This window comes from Alexandromys fortis, unplaced genomic scaffold, assembly GCF_014885135.2.
Source record: "Alexandromys fortis isolate MF-2015 unplaced genomic scaffold, M_Fortis_MF-2015_v1.1 scaffold_9, whole genome shotgun sequence".
NCBI lineage: Eukaryota > Metazoa > Chordata > Mammalia > Rodentia > Cricetidae > Alexandromys > Alexandromys fortis.
This window is the reverse complement of record NW_026067892.1, coordinates 16,190,336-16,206,478: the sequence shown is the minus strand read 5'-3', so window position 1 is coordinate 16,206,478 and position 16,143 is coordinate 16,190,336. Positions and strand designations below refer to the sequence as shown.

Below are 16,143 nucleotides of genomic sequence, written 5' to 3'. Positions count from 1 at the left end.
CCTTAATCTGGAATGTAGTATATGCTCATCATCTGTGAGCCCTGTATCTGACCTGTAGTTAACTTCAGGTAATGAACTTGCAAGGGAAAATCTGAAACAAGACTTTAAAAATTAATTCAACCAATATTATTGGTTGATTTTGTTTTTACTTAATGTGGAATTAAATTTAGTCTCAGACAATTTTACATGCATGACCTGCTTACCACTCTCACTCCTCACTTCCCTCCCTCCCCTATGTATTTCCCTCCTCCCCATAAGTTAGTCTCTCACATTCGTGTTTGTTCAATATGTTTTGCTAATTGATATTCACCAGGGCATTCTCTGTGAACTTTGAGTGATCTGTTGGGTCTTAAAGATTGAGCAGTGGGTGTGCAGATAAAGACAGAGACTTCCTTCTTGCAACAAGGAGCAGTGGACATACTGTGTGTGGTAGTGACCTTGTAGTCACTCTCCCCAATGCCATCTATGTCAAAATAGGATGAGCTCATGGGTAAAGAAGAGTATATTAAAACAAAAGTCAATTCTTTAAAAAGGACTTTAATGGAATATAAAGTATTCAATGAAAAAGGAAAGTACCTGACCTATTTTGTGAAACAATTTCCTGTTGATCCTTTGTCTTGTTTAGTCCAAAAATTATCTTCTAAAGCAGAATTTGATTCCATTTTTTATTCCATTGAATGAAAAATCCAGTTTTCAAAGCTAAAAGAGAGTAAAGATGCCACTCCAAATTCCACTGGAAAGTAAGAAAATTAAGCTTACATTATACATAGCATTTCATTATGAATGTCCCTCAGTTATCAACTTCTATTTTTCCCATCTAAACTCTTGTCAGCCTTTTTTCTAGTCATGGCCTGTTGTTTGATAATACCCTCTCGTTCCTTTTCATGCACAGGATAATTGAGTTTTGGTCTATACTTCAGTGTCTGCAGGTAGAAATTCTAACAGTCTTTATCGTCGTGTCTCTCTGCCTTTCTACATTTCCTACCAGGTGTGTTTCTCTTTCTCCGTTTATCTCCATTTCTTCTAGTCAATGAACACACACACACACACACATATAGGTATATATACAATATATAGTTTTTCTATAGGAACCAGTAATGTACCATAATATTAAGCAATAATATATTTTGAAGTTTCATCATGAATGATTTAATCATAATTTAAGCTTTCTAAGATTTACTGATGCTATATAACAAATATGGAATTATTTTTGAAAAACAGTTTCTCATTTAGTTTGGATTGGCCCCTAAGCTAGTAGCAGTTAACTATATTTCAACTATTGCGTACAAACTTTCTCTAAATAAGGAGGAAATTAGCTTCCTGTCATACAAAATAACGCTTTTTGACACACAGAATCTCACTGTTATAAGATGTACAAAATAATGTATATTTAAAACTTCTGTGTATGATATTGTATCCTATTGTATGTCGGTGTTCTATTGCTAGGAAGAGATACCATGATCATGGCAACTCTTATAAAAGAAAGCATATATTTGGGGCCGACTTACAGTTTCAGATGTTTAGTCCATTGTCGTCACAGCAGGAGACATGACACCATGCAGGCATATATGGTGTTGGAGAGGTAGCTGAGAGTTCCACACCTGGATCCGCATTCAAATCTATGAGCCTAATAGGGCCATTCTCATTCAATCCACCACCAATATGTGCATTGGATTTCAGTAACTCTGTTGCTGGTCCTTTGCCATTAGCAGGTATCTACAGAGCAGAGGTTTAGATACTGAAAAGACCCCACCGAGAAGGTACTGATGGAATGACACTAGATAAAGCACAGAAACAAACAGGGTCCAAGCAGAGCAAATGCTGCAGGGCTAAATGCAGCTCCGGGTCATGGTGCTTCTTAGCACTGATGGTTAGAAACATAAAGCCTCAGGGCTTAAAACCGAGGACTTCAGGGGACTTTGTTGAGGGGACAGGAAATGCGAGATAGTTTATCAGTGATGCTCTCCTCTTTGGGAAATACTACTAACCTCGAAGAAATGACAGAAAATTATAACACATACCAAACATTTTATCCTAACTACTGCCCAAAATGTCAGTCATTAGAAAATGAGGAGTTCATGGTACTGAAGGAAGAGAATGTTTTTGGCCTTGGCCCCCTACCCAGGAATAGGAAAATCCCTGGTCATGAGACGGCAGGAGAATGTCAGAGAGTACTGCAGGGGAGAAGCCGCTCTTCAGATATCCCATTCCTCCATGAAACAAACACAGAATTGAACAATTCTAAAACAATCAAAATTTAGAATCCCATCTACCTGCCTCTTTCTACTGAGAAGAGTAGATGTAGATGTACATTCTATAAACACATATTAAAAATCAAAATGAAGAGACATGAGCCAGAAAGAGATAGTGGGGGGAAGAATACAAAGATTTAATAAAAAAATAGGGGAAAGTGCCCAAAAGCTAAAATGGTATTTAGTGCAAAGTTATCAAGCATTCAAAGAGGAAAAGAGTCAAAGAAACATTTTCTAAGACTCACGGAAAGAAGACAAATAAGACATTTAAGCAACCTGCTATGTGTATTTGGACAATTGGATTAAATGTCTGTTAGATAAGGATAATGAAGTAAAAGATGAGAGGGAAAGAGGTTGAAATGACATAAAAGCGAAGATGATCCACACTAATACAATTAAAGTTTTGAGAAGTAAGAACAGAATAATGCTTAGGGATAAATAAACACTTTGCATATATAAACTGAACCTCAATTTGCATATAAAAAGTCTTACCCATAGCTATCCTTACTAAACCCAGTTTTTATAAAACGTATCACACACATAATAGCATTCTATGAATGTACATGTAGGTGAGAGGACACGAGGAAGCAACTTGAATATTAACTCAGGGTCTGAAACCCCTCTTGCCACAAAGGCAGATAACTACATTGTGTCTTTTCTCATCCTTGTAAACACTGCTGTGTGGCAGATAAACTGCTTTTATCTTTGTATATAGCTTATTGAATTGTTCTGCAGATTCTGAGTGAGGCCACTTCTGTTTCTTTTAGTCTATTATACTGCCTGTCCTAAATTCTAATTTATAAAAGATCAATATGAGCATTTGCTTTACTTTTGCTATTTGAGGCCTTTCATGGTATTATTTTTATGAGATCTTTATTTCTTGTATTTATCTTAGTTCTAACTTAACTCCCCATTGTGTAGAATATAACATCTACCTTGCCCTCTCCTATTCCTCATTAACCTCTATTCTGTATCTTCTTTAAATTAAATTACGCTGACTATTGTTATATTATTGTGTAGTGTTTACATTCTCCTAATTAGTATATCTGAAGCATTCTTACTTAGTCTGTAGGTCGATTCTGAAAGGCTTTGTATAATATTGATATAATTAACCTAGGCAGGAAACACACATGAGAACATACACTTACAGCAGAAGGCTGAAATAGATTTTTATCTAGTCTAATGTATCTATGCAATTATATGGAAAATACAATTTAATGGAAAGAAGCCTTAAATGATCTGCAGTGAAATATAAGGCAGTCATTTGGCAATAAGAAGACTCATTTCCACTCACCAAGGATCAGAGTGGATGTTCAGACTGGTTACACCCATGTATGTGGCATATAACTCTGAGGAAAACATCCCAAGACACAGAAGTCTGTGCTTTTTGGTTATTTATTTTTTGAGAAGTTTCATGAATTCAAGCTAACCCTGAACTCACTTTGTACCCAAGACTGTCCTTGAACTCTTGTGTGGATGAAGGTGATCCTGAATTCTTGCTCCTCCTGCTTCCACAACCAAACAAGCTGGGTCAGAGGCATGTGTATTGTGCCTGTTGGCATACATAGGTGAAGATATTGCCAGAGAACCAGGATTCCACAATGAAAGAGCATTTCAATGATTGTAAAGAAAGTACAGCATGCAAAGAAGGATGCAGGGCCAGTGTTAAGAAAACTTCATGGAGTAATCAGTGAAGAGCTTCACTTAAAGCCCCCAATTAAGCCCATGATTGCTAGTGTGAGTGATTGTCAGTTTATTGCTGTCTTTTGCCTGAATGGTTTCGTTAAGTGTCAAGATGGAGAAGATGACTTCCTAAAAGACATGTACCAAAGAGTGACAGATGCTTTCAAAACGCTCAAATCAGTTACTTACAGAAGAAAAGGGGCCAGCATAGATCCTTAAGATATCTGAATGCTTTAATGAATATATTTTAAGTGTCAAGAAAAGAATGAGAAGAGATATGAGACTATGCTAAGAGAATGAAGAGCTAAAGTCATCAGTGAGACAGAAAAACAACATAAACAATGAAAAGAGAAATTCCCAGTAGTGAGCATGATGATGATGATGATGTGATGATGATGATGATGATGGTGATGGTGATGATGATGATGATGATGGTGATGATGATGATGGTGATGATGATGATGATGATGGTGATGGTGATGATGATGATGATGATGATGATGGTGATGATGATGATGGTGATGATGATGATGATGATGATGATGATGATGGTGATGATGATGATGGTGATGATGATGATGGTGATGTTGATGATGATGATGATGGTGATGATGGTGATGGTGATGATGATGATGATGATGATGGTGATGATGATGATGGTGATGATGATGATGGTGATGATGATGATGATGATGACGACGACAAGAGGTATGACCATGAATCTACATAAATATCTAGGGCTGGTTCTCTAGTATTCACTTTAGTGAGTGACCTGAGCATCAGAGAGAAATTTCGGGATCATATAGTGTGCAGGCAAATTGAGTCAACCATTGTCATTATTTTGTAAGATCCTTGTCTACTGTTTTTTCAGTTGCCTCAGTTTTGAATTATCTAGTTCATTTTTCCCACATATCTATCCTATACTAAGAATTAGTTGTATAAAATATTTCTTTGACATCTACTCAGATTTTTAATGAAGATACATAATAGATTTATATACATTCAATGTATATTAACATATATTAGCTAATATAAAATTATTATAAAGCAAAGAAATTATAAAAGCAAAACAGCCAATAACGTAACAGGAGTTTTAAAAAAAACACAAAAAATCTACAAAAGATTGAGGTTGAACATAAGTTTAACATCTTGAGTCTTTTGTTTCACTTGCTTGTTAAATTACCTTTTCCTTTTAAAATTCAAGGTTGTAATTTCAATTCTTCCATGCTATTAAGAAGAAACAGAGCCAAGGTATTAGTTACTTTTTGTCACACTGACCGTATACATGACACTGACTTCTTAAGGGAGTTTATCTGATCCTGCCAGCGGTTTCAAGGGAACCCAATGGTGGAAATGCACCATTATAGTCTGGGTGGTAGAAGCTTGCCACTTCTGCTGTTGCTCACTGCTCTCCAGATAAAAAACAGAAAACTTGAGCAAGAACCAGAAGTTAATTATCACCTTCAAAGCTCACACAGAGAGACCTGCTAACTAGGCCTCACTCCCAAACACTCTGTACCTTTCTATACCCGTTGAGGACCAATTCAACCATTTTCTATGGTCCAGCCTGAAGGAGAACAGAGGGAGTCTGCTTCAGCCTGGGGTCTTAGTCAAGTAAAGATGTACACCTTGCATTTCTGGTCTATTAAACTACTAGATCCCAAATTGCATTATTGGAAATTCTAGCCAGGAAAAAAAACTTAATTAAAATGGAAGAAGCAAGGCTGATTAAATAAGTTAGAATGAAAAACATTTTGTTATTTGTGGATTGTCCCTGGGAACACAGCAGTGCAGACAAGGGCATTATTTTAAGTGGCAGACTCTACTAAACAGGGAGGGAGCTTGGCAAAGCTGGAAGGAAGTGTTGCAATGCCTTCTGATTCCTGCATTTAGAATCAAGTTTTAAACAACTGCATTATGATACATTGTGTTTTAATTTCCAAGGAATCTCCATAATAATAAGATCATTATTTACCAACAATACATCACCACCATCACCAATCGATTAATTAGAGAAGGTAGAAGCTAAAACAGAAATTGAGAAATGGAAAAGAGATTTTGAGAGGAAACTTTAAATTACAATCTCACTAGAAGTTATGTCCACACACCAGAATTTATAATACAGATATAGAGTAAGTAATCTTTTTGAAATATTAAACCCATATAATATGTAAAAAAGGCAAAAAAAAGGTCTTTTCTGTAACACAGAAGCACACGGCAATCAGTTTTTCTAGAAACAATGGAAGAGGGAAGATCTCTCTTTTTCACTCTGAAAAGAAATTTTAAAAGTCATCAATAAGCAGGATGACTTTAAGAAGCAATGTGTGATGGCTTCCATTTGCTGAATAACTCTGATATATTGAACACAGAGAGAAGGCCAGTTGTGCCAAAATGGCACAATGACTCTTTTAGCCCTTCTTAAATTTTATTTTGAGATTGTATTTTATCACAGTTCTTCAGTCCTTCCCTCCCTCCAAACCTTTCCACATACTCTCCTTCAAATTCATGACTCCCTGCTCTCCTTCAAATTCATGACTTCCTTTTAAGTCATGTGTTATTGCATACATATATGTATTTCTACACACACACACACACAGAGACACAAACACACGTTCCCTAATATAATCTGGTGAGCTTTCAGCATGCAGTTTTGTATGTTTATTGTTTACTGATGTCCCTTTGGTTCAGCTAATGTTCACGTTGATGTGACTTTACAAGTAAGTATACCTTCTGATACTACTAGGACCGCACGGCACACCCCCTGACCTTCCAGCTCTTGCACTCTTTCCACCCCTTCTTCTGTAATGTTCCCTGAGCTGTAGTTGTGCAAATGTCTGCATCTGTATCTATTGAGACTGGGCTTCACAGCTGTGTGTGTTGATGGGTTGTGGTATTCTGTAATGGTGGCTCTAATAGAGAAAAACCTGAAAATGTAAAGACAGGCAATAACTTATATATCTACATAGGTTTGTTGTCACTATTTTAACCATTTTAATTACATTTTTGAGACTAACTGTATGTATGAGGAATAGAATAAACAGATTTTATACTTACTCTAAGGAGAGGATAGTGGTGTGTTAGTGTTGCCTATAATTCTGGGCTAGTAGGAGTTTATATAATAACCTGACCTGCTAGAAGGAATACATGAAGATTATTGATAGGTTTTTATGACTAGGACTCATAGGAAATTGTTTTGGGAAGTAGAAGAAAGAGCATGTTATACGAGAAGGGCAACTTTAGACTCTAGATTCACACCCTCGGATTGAACAGCCTTGACAAAAAGCAATGTCTTACCGAAATACTTTTAATCTAGTTTGAAGGCATCCTGGTATATCAGTACCTCTGAGGATGTTGTGAACAAAAGCTAAGGTGTTATAAGAGAATTCACAAGTACACTGAGTGAGAACACATTGGAAAACAGACCCATTTCTAGTTCTGCTGAAGCTAAACATGGAAGGATTCTCACAGTCTATAGGTGTCATTGCCAAAGGCATCTGCAAACAGGCTTATTGTGTGTCCACATGGCAACAAAGGGAGAACTGAAAAATGAATTTTAGACTCTGAAAATCTCTCCAACTTCACCCAAATCCAGAGACATCAGAACTTTGCTTCACATAGTCTGTAAGAAGCCTGCCATTGTTTAGAAATAAATGCAATATTTTTTTTTATTTTATTCCTTTCTTATGTCTTCTTTTTAAAAGATTTCTTTTCTTGGATGCAATGTTTTCTCTGCAGTTAAATTTAGTGTGTGTGTGTGTGTGTGTGTGTGTGTGTGTGCGCGCGCGCGCAATTGCGCACATGCACATTTGTGCACGCGCATATGCATACACACGTGCAGACACATACACACTCATACTTTTACCCACAACAATTTTTCATCACAATTGTTTTCACTGTATGACTATAAAACTATGTAACTATAAAGGTAGACATGAGAGGGTGGAGGCCATAATAAGTAATGTGATAATTAACAGCAAATAGTCTGTCATTTGACACATACTATATCCTGCACAAATATTAATTGGCTACATAAACTAGATAAAAATAATATATATGCTACTTTTTATATTTCTGAAATGCTGTTTTCAATCATGTGTAATAGCTAACCAATGAATGTACACTACAGATCTGCCTACAATAAAAGTGACTGTTTTGAGAGATAGGGAAGCACACACAGAGACAGCTGACCCAAGCTCAAGGGAGCTCACAGTCATTAAACGAATAGCTAGGGAGCCTGTATGGGACCAACCTAGGTCCTCTGCTTGTGGGTGACAGTTGGGTAACTTGGTCTGTTTGTGGGGCCCCTGGCACATGAGCTGGCTTTTTGGAATCTATTCTCTCTAATGGGATGCCTTGTTCAGCCTTAATGAGGGGGAGGAGTTTAGTCCTGCTTTGTGAACTTCCGAGGGAGGCCTACCCCTTGCTGAATGAAGAAGGAGGAAGAATAGATGGGGAGGGGTTGATAAAAGGAACATGGAGAGGAGAAATAGAAGCAGAGGAGGTAGGGAAGACTATGGTTAGTATGTAAAAAAATTAAAAATTAATAAAGAGGAAAATGTGGAGAGCCAAGAAAAAGAAAAACAGATGTTTTCTTGATACAATTTATTTATTTATTTTACATTCTGATCTCAGTTTTCCCTCCTTCCTCTCCTCCAATACCCTACCTCCACCTTCCCTCTGCCCCCTCTTAATCCACTTCTCCTCTGTTTCTCTTCAGAAAAGGGCAGGTCTCCCATAGGTATCAACAAAGCATGGCATATCAACTTGTGGTGAAACTAAGCACCTCTCCTTGTATTAAGACCAGACAAGGCAATGTAGAATGAGGAATAGGTCCCCAAGAGCCAGCCAAAGCATTAGGGAAGCTCCTGCCCCATTGTTAGGAGTCCCACAAGCAAACCAACTATACATTAATGACTGCATCCTGCAATTCGTTGTTGAAAAGCTACATGACAGGAATGAAAACAAATTTTAAATTACATCTGAAAATTAAGAAAAAAATAAGAATACAGAAATGATAGATCAGTGGATAAAAACAGTTTCTGTCAAGCCCCTTCCCACTCTGGAATGGAAGGTAGAACAGTGCTCAGGCCATAGAAATGAGGACATGAGGTTGGATAATTAGCTAATGGAAGATCAGGATGAGGAGAACATTGATTGCAACCTGGGTCACAAAGAACCTTTTTAAAGATTGTGTCTAGGGACCTACTTTTACCAGACAGGTCACAGAGTTCCAGTAGCCTCCCTAGACACCAGTCATAGCCAGGCAATATGGACTCAAAATAGGAGGTTCTGTGGACGATATTAGATTCAAACCATAACATTCGTAGTTTACAAGATACATGAAGAAAGAGTGAATTTAGATGTTTATGTTACTTTGACCTCCTGAAACAGGAAGCCCATTAGGAATTATTAGCATTGGAGAACTGTTCTTATTATGATGTTTAAATATTAAAATATTTAATTGTTTTAGGATCTATATCAATAAAACAGACACTGCTTATGGTATGATGATTTTTAAATTTAATAATCTAGCTGTTAATAGATATCAACTTCCTAATGATTGACTGCTTCCTGGATGAATGTGGATAATCACAAGGTTATTCAAAGGCCTCTGAAGTATTGCCACTTAAAAGATGTCAAATAGTTTTTAGTGTGTGCCATATACCCTACGAATAATTTGTATGATAATGTCATAACTTTCCCTCAGTTTTGTTTAGTTATCCAAAATGAATGTCCTGTGCTATGTTTTCAAGATGTTTGGAGGCGCTTTCTTTTGTTCTGTTAACTATTATAGCCAGATATTACTATGATAAATTTATACTCATGATACCCTAAGACTCTTGAGCAATAAGTGTCTGAGTCTCACTATCTTCAAATGATTCAGAAGCAAAGTATCTGCAGATCAGTAAAATGATTCAGATAGAAGGAAAATCGGTTTGCATCCTCTATGACCCCCCAAACAGGGAACTGAATGCTCCTTCATTAGATATTTCTGATACATTTCAGAATAATTAGATAGTAAAGGTTGCTCCTTTAAATACATATAAAATCTGTTTTTCTCTTCTTTTGGGTCCTTCTAGATAAAGAATACAATTTTAAAATAAGCCTGCACTAAAAAAGAAAACCTCCAAAGATTTGTGTTGGTGACATATTTTTAGATGCACCCAAATAATACCTTAATACTCCTTAAAGTCGGCCTCCTAAAAAATATCTGATTAGAAGGGCAGATTGAAGCTTCCCAGGGCTGCCAATTTGCCAGCTGGTCACCATGTGTTTGAGGGGTGTTTCACAATGAGTGTTGGCTGACCTCAGCTAAAGAGCCCAGAGAGTAACTGGATACCGGAGGCAATTGCAACTCATGAGTGAAAACACAATCTCTCAGATTTGTAGTGGGATACCAAGAAATGTCAAGGTGAGTCACATCACATAAATGTCACCTCCCCTGACAGTGTCCAGGACATCTGCGCATGCTGCCTGCTTTCCCGTTTCCTCCTGAATAATGAAACAACTCTACAAATGCCAGGGGACTACTAGTCTTAAAGTGTGCAAATGGGCACTTTCAGTTCTGTATTATTTTCTAGAGCCAAGGGCCGACACTACATTGCAATCATTCTTGATCAGTGCAAAACTCACGATTTCTAAAAGAGGCACACACATCTCACAGTGCTCTTAATGACTGTATCAGTGAATGCTAACTTCAGGTGCAATATTTGTCAATTACTTTCAAATTAAAAATTACCTTCCCATTATTGGTTTTTATTCAAGTTTCTTATTCTAACAATAACATTTTAAAACATTTAAAAGAATATTTAGAAGAATGATGTTCAACCGGAATCCCATTTGATCAGCTGTCTCTTTTCTGTATCTCCCCACCCTCTGTAGATTATTTTCCTAGTTCCGTTATTGTGTCTCTCTTCAGTTATCCTGGAGTCAATTTTATCTTCTGGGTATATGAGTTTCTACCTCTCATTTTCTGTTTTCCATGGAGATTACTTGTCGACACAGCTCCTGCTGTCTCCTGCTCTTTCTGTCATCTCTGTCCTTGCAGGGTTTGGCTGTTCTTGCCGGTTTCGTTCGCTTTGTTCTGCACGTTGGCTCCCCAATCTTGTCCTCTAACATCCCCACTCACTTTTTTCACGTCATTGTGGCTCCAGTTTCTGCTTTTCATATTTGTCTTTTCCTCAGGAGCCTCTTTATCAGCATATCACAGGGGCTTTTGCCATTTTTGTCTCCTTTGAAAATAAAAAAGGGCTGACTTCTGTCATCTCTCGCCATCTATTTTTAGATCTGTATTATGTTTCCTCATGATCCTATTTGTCAGCACCTCCATTGCTCATACTTGGTAAATAAGTACTAGGTTATCTATGCACATGGGACATGTAAAGTTACTCTGACATGAATTTTGCCTTCACTCCAATAGAGAGAGAGAGGCATAAATCGATCAGTATGTATTGTTACAGAGAGCATGCAGAAAATAATGGGTCAGGATTTTCTAAGAGACCTAGAGAATGGCCACCTATGAAATAATGTGTTATCGAGAGAAAAAAAAATACTTGTCCAGTGAAATTCTATACCTGTTCTTATGACAGGGAAGAAAAAGATGAGTAATTATGTGAGATTTTTTTCCTTCTGTATTAACCATTTTACTGTGTGTGTCTTCTTAATCAGGTTGTATGACATAAGTATATACAGAACTGACTAAAATTGGAAAAACTTGGGTACCTCCTTAGCAGAGCACCTGAGTCTCATAAAATGTGGAAGATAAATGTATCCTCTATGGTATGTTGTCAAGTAACTTTAGAGGCAGCTGTCATATGAGGTTGAGGGGGGTCTCCAAATACAGGAAGTGTCATGGGAATGAAATAAAATATTCAGATACCCTGAATATCATGTTGTAAAGAGACAGAGAAGTGAGCTAGCATTTCTTGATTTAAAATAGAAGCCTGGAAGTTTGGAAAAGGGGTTTGATGCTATGGAAGGACTTTGTCATTGAAGGTGTTACTTATCATCCTGGTAGCGTGGTCATCTCTGTAACCTTAAACATTAATTTGGATCAGGAAATGATTGCAATCCCACATGAATTTGTTGACTTATATTCTTTGATTTCTTTAGAGGATGTATTTTAAAGGCTGTAAGAGTGAATTTAGGTCTCAGCTGGAGAGTATTTTTGCTAGGACTGGATCAGGATGAGAATCCAAAAGGAAGAGATAATGCAGATAAAAATATCTATGTAGATGAATAAATGGGAAGACACAATGGCTGATGGAATGTGGTGATGAAAGAGAGATTGATTCCAAAGCCCACACTCAGTGGCTGATGCCTAGGCACAGCCACAGCAAGAACAAAGAACATGGCAAAGGAAACCAGGCCTCATTCCTTTCCCTTGAAATACTTTGATTTAACACTTTAGATTTTTTTGAAAGTGCACTAAAAGTCTAAGCTCTCATCCATCCATTACTTGATTTATCCTTCATGAGTATCTTCTGAAATAGACTTAACACAATTTGTAAATTTATGCTTTATGCACAAATTTTAGAAAAGAACTCAGAAAAAAAAAGACTTTCCTATGATGAGTATCCTATTGATTGTGGGTTATTGAAATGTTCAGTTTTTCTTTTTAAATTAATAGTCTAGTCCTAATATGACAATCAGATGTCAATAAGAATGGGACACTTTCAGGTATAAAGGGAGTATTCATTTAATAAAAATATATTTTTATATGCACATACTTTTGTATATTATTTTATAATTGGGTTTTTAGGCATTTGGCCATATTTAGATCATGGGTTTAATTTTAATGATCCACCTCCCACGGGTTGCAAATTTGTCTTATGCAGTTGCACTGCACCTAAAGGCATACGCTCTCATAGACTGGTAGATAGCCAGAGACGTACAGAAGCCCTCTAACTCGCCATGTCCTTGGTTCTACTCATACTAGTTCTGTTCCTTTTTAAAAACATTAACCAGTTCCTGAATCATGCCTCTTCTAATAAACTGACGTGTTTTATTTAGAAAAAAAAAAACCACCTTTGCATTAAAAGTTGGTACAAACAAAAGAATTCTAAGTTGTCCTAGCCCAGGTATACACAAGAAAAAATAGCTTTTCCAGCAGCAGTTAACAAGAAAGTGGAGGATGATAGCGACCTCCTTATACTTTTCACTTTGCTTTGAAGGCTGAGATGAGCATAGTTAGGGGACAGGACGCACAGTAATCAAATTAACTTCTTCTGGTATAGTTGACCCTGTTTGTCTGAGTTGCTTTTCCTGTTGCTGTAATACGATGCCCTGACAATAACCACCTAAGGGTGAAAAGGTTCATTTAGGAGTTTGTCAGAGGGATTCAGCCCATCGTGGTGGAGAAGACACAAGCATAGAGTGTAAGAATGGTAGAAGCATGAACCTGACCAGTGATATTGTGCTGCACTTAGGTAACAGCGGACATTGCATAGGATGAGTCAATAGAATACACAAGACCCACCCCAGTGGCACATTTCCATGGGTCCTACAACCAACAGGGCTTCCTTCTGGGAACCAGGAGTTGAAACTCTCGAGTCTATGGCAGACATTTCACATTCAAACTTGTTGCGGGGTATCTGACCAGACTGTGAACCTAGAGATTGTGTTGTTTACTGGAAACCGCTGCTTCTAATTGCAGTATGGATCAACCTTAGCACACACCTTTAATTCAAGAGCTTTCTGCTTGAATATTGTAAACAGAATTAAATAAAGTCAACCTTATGTCAAGAGGCAGTTGACAGGAAGTGAACATAGGGTTATTTGGTAAAACACCATAGAGAGTAAGAGGGAATCAAAAGGAAAGACAGAGAGGTAACAGGAGGTAGAAGGGAGAGACTCAGCTTGAGAAGGTTTGTTTCAAACAGGGAGGAGAAGGCAGGAGGCTTCTGGAATGTTAACTGAAGAGGAAGGACAGTTGGATGTTTTCTCTGCCTCTCTGAGCTAGTGGGCTCTCACCCCAGCATCTGGCTCCTAAGCCAAAATTGAATGACTGAGGTTTTGTTAAAAACAATACAAACCAGCAGACTACTTTACTATCATAGTGTATTTCATCTTTCCCTTGATTTCTAGATGGTAGATGATGAGGGTACTTTAATAAATTTATTCATAGCATTCACCCCCATTACCATCAAAGCTATATTTTGCCTTCAAGCTTAGACTTAAGAAGACGATTAATGATGAGAATTATGTATTTATGTGTTTAGGAGGCAAATGAAAGAGAGAATGAATTGAATTATGATTCAAATGAGAACTTGGCAGTGACCTGCTCTCATGGACTAATTGAGGAGACTTGTCAAATTACACTTGGCTGCTTAAAATTTTGGAATGTAACTCAGAGAGTTAGATCAGAATTAATCTGTGTTTTGTTTACAGAAGGCAATGTTTATTCTATTCAGGGAATATTTCTCAATCTTCTGACCCAGAAATAAAATATTCTAGAAAAATGTCCAGAAGCAATCATCTATGAAGATCAGACTTTTTCTTATGTTATTCACATCTGAATCATATATATATATATATATATATAGAGAGAGAGAGAGAGAGAGAGAGAGAAAGTCCCTGAAATAGAACCAAATGTCCAAATGTTTTTTTTAAATTTTCTAATGAATACACATGTACTTTCACAAATATATATATACACATACACACGTACATAAACACACATACACACACAGTTGTAAAAACAAAAACCCGAATTTAGTTTTAACATATTCTTCTCAAATATAATCATATGTATATGCATAGGTTTTTAAACATTACTTATTTTTCTGCCCTGTCAATTGACTTCACTATTCTGAATGTCATGTATAAATGTTTTTAACATTCCTAATCATTTGTTTCATGAAATCTTTGAAACACCCCAGCTCATTATTCATGATTAATATAGTTTATTATTTACTAAAAATAATTAATGATAATAATAATAATGTTTGGTCCTGCATGTAGTATAAATTAATCATGTGTAAATGTGTTAATATTAAAAAATACCCATATGTTTTTAAGCCTATGAAACAACTTTGGATATTTTCACCTGGAAGACTGGGTTCAGTTGGAAGTAAAGAATGAAGGACATAGTTATTATTTCATTACATTGATATATATATATATTTTTGTATGGAGGCGGCAGTGCTGTAGTGTGAGTGTGGAGGTCAGAGGACAGCCTGTAGATCTCTATTTTCTTCTTCAGCCAGTTGAGTTCTGGTGATCAAACTCAAGTCTTCAGGCTTGGGTGCAAGTAGTTTACCTGCTGAGTTCCTCACCACTATGAAATGCTTATTATTTTACTCCGTAGCATATATTGTTTAAAATAAAACAGAGTCTAACCTAAGCCAGATTGGTCCTCCAATCACTGTGTAGCTCAGGATGACCTGCAACTTCCCCTCCTCTCAAATGATGGGATTCCACACATGTACCAGCCTGCCTCGTGTTTACATGGAGCTGGGGATTGAAAACAGGGCTTCTTGTATGCTAGGGAAACACTCAGTAAACTGAGCTACACTTTCAGCCCAGCAGGGTTTTTTTTTTATTCCATTTAAATTTAGTTTTTATTAAACTTTAGGTTATAGATCTAAGTGTAGGTAGATACAGGGGTGTAAAGATATTTATGCATATATTACATGATATTTTTGGTATTCTTTATTTTTATTTGTATATTTCTCTCTCTATAGAAAAATATTGATGTCAGTTTTCGTGAGTCGTCTACTAACATACCCAGTGGCCTGTCTTGCACATCTTTTCCCTTTATCTATATCTCATCCTTAACTCCTCCATATAATTGCTAATGGAGTTCTTATAATAGCCCAGTCCTCTGGGAGACAATGGGAATATGTAACTACCGATATTTGGTTGTTGTTTTCAATTGCTGTGAGTAAAACGGAATCAGACAGGGAGAAAAGTGTAACAGAGAGATCCCGAATGCCTCAAATGATAAGAGTGGTACTAAGTTTTTCCTGAGATCTCACATATCTATTACAAAAGGGAAGCAATTCATCTTACTTTTCTCTCTCTTTCTCTTGTGAGGAATGTAAGGTGTTGCCTCCTAGTGTTATACCGACTTTTAAAAATTATTCACTTGGACTATAGTAGTATATAATTTGCTTTATTAATAAGTTCGTGGCTTATTCTGAATTCACCATGGTTATCAGAATACCTGCCACTCAAATGAGGATTAGCGTGAAGAATAATTTTTTTT

The 16,143-nt window shown here is 36.8% G+C and overlaps 1 protein-coding gene and 1 pseudogene across 1 annotated transcript in view; both read left to right on the top strand.

Moving 5' to 3' along the window:
• Ctnna3 (catenin alpha 3) overlaps positions 1-16,143 on the top strand; it is a 1,282,010-nt gene that overhangs the window by 1,167,292 nt on the left and 98,575 nt on the right. The window lies entirely within an intron of this gene.
• Positions 1-16,143, top strand: part of LOC126500043 (rRNA 2'-O-methyltransferase fibrillarin-like) — a 48,042-nt pseudogene that overhangs the window by 956 nt on the left and 30,943 nt on the right.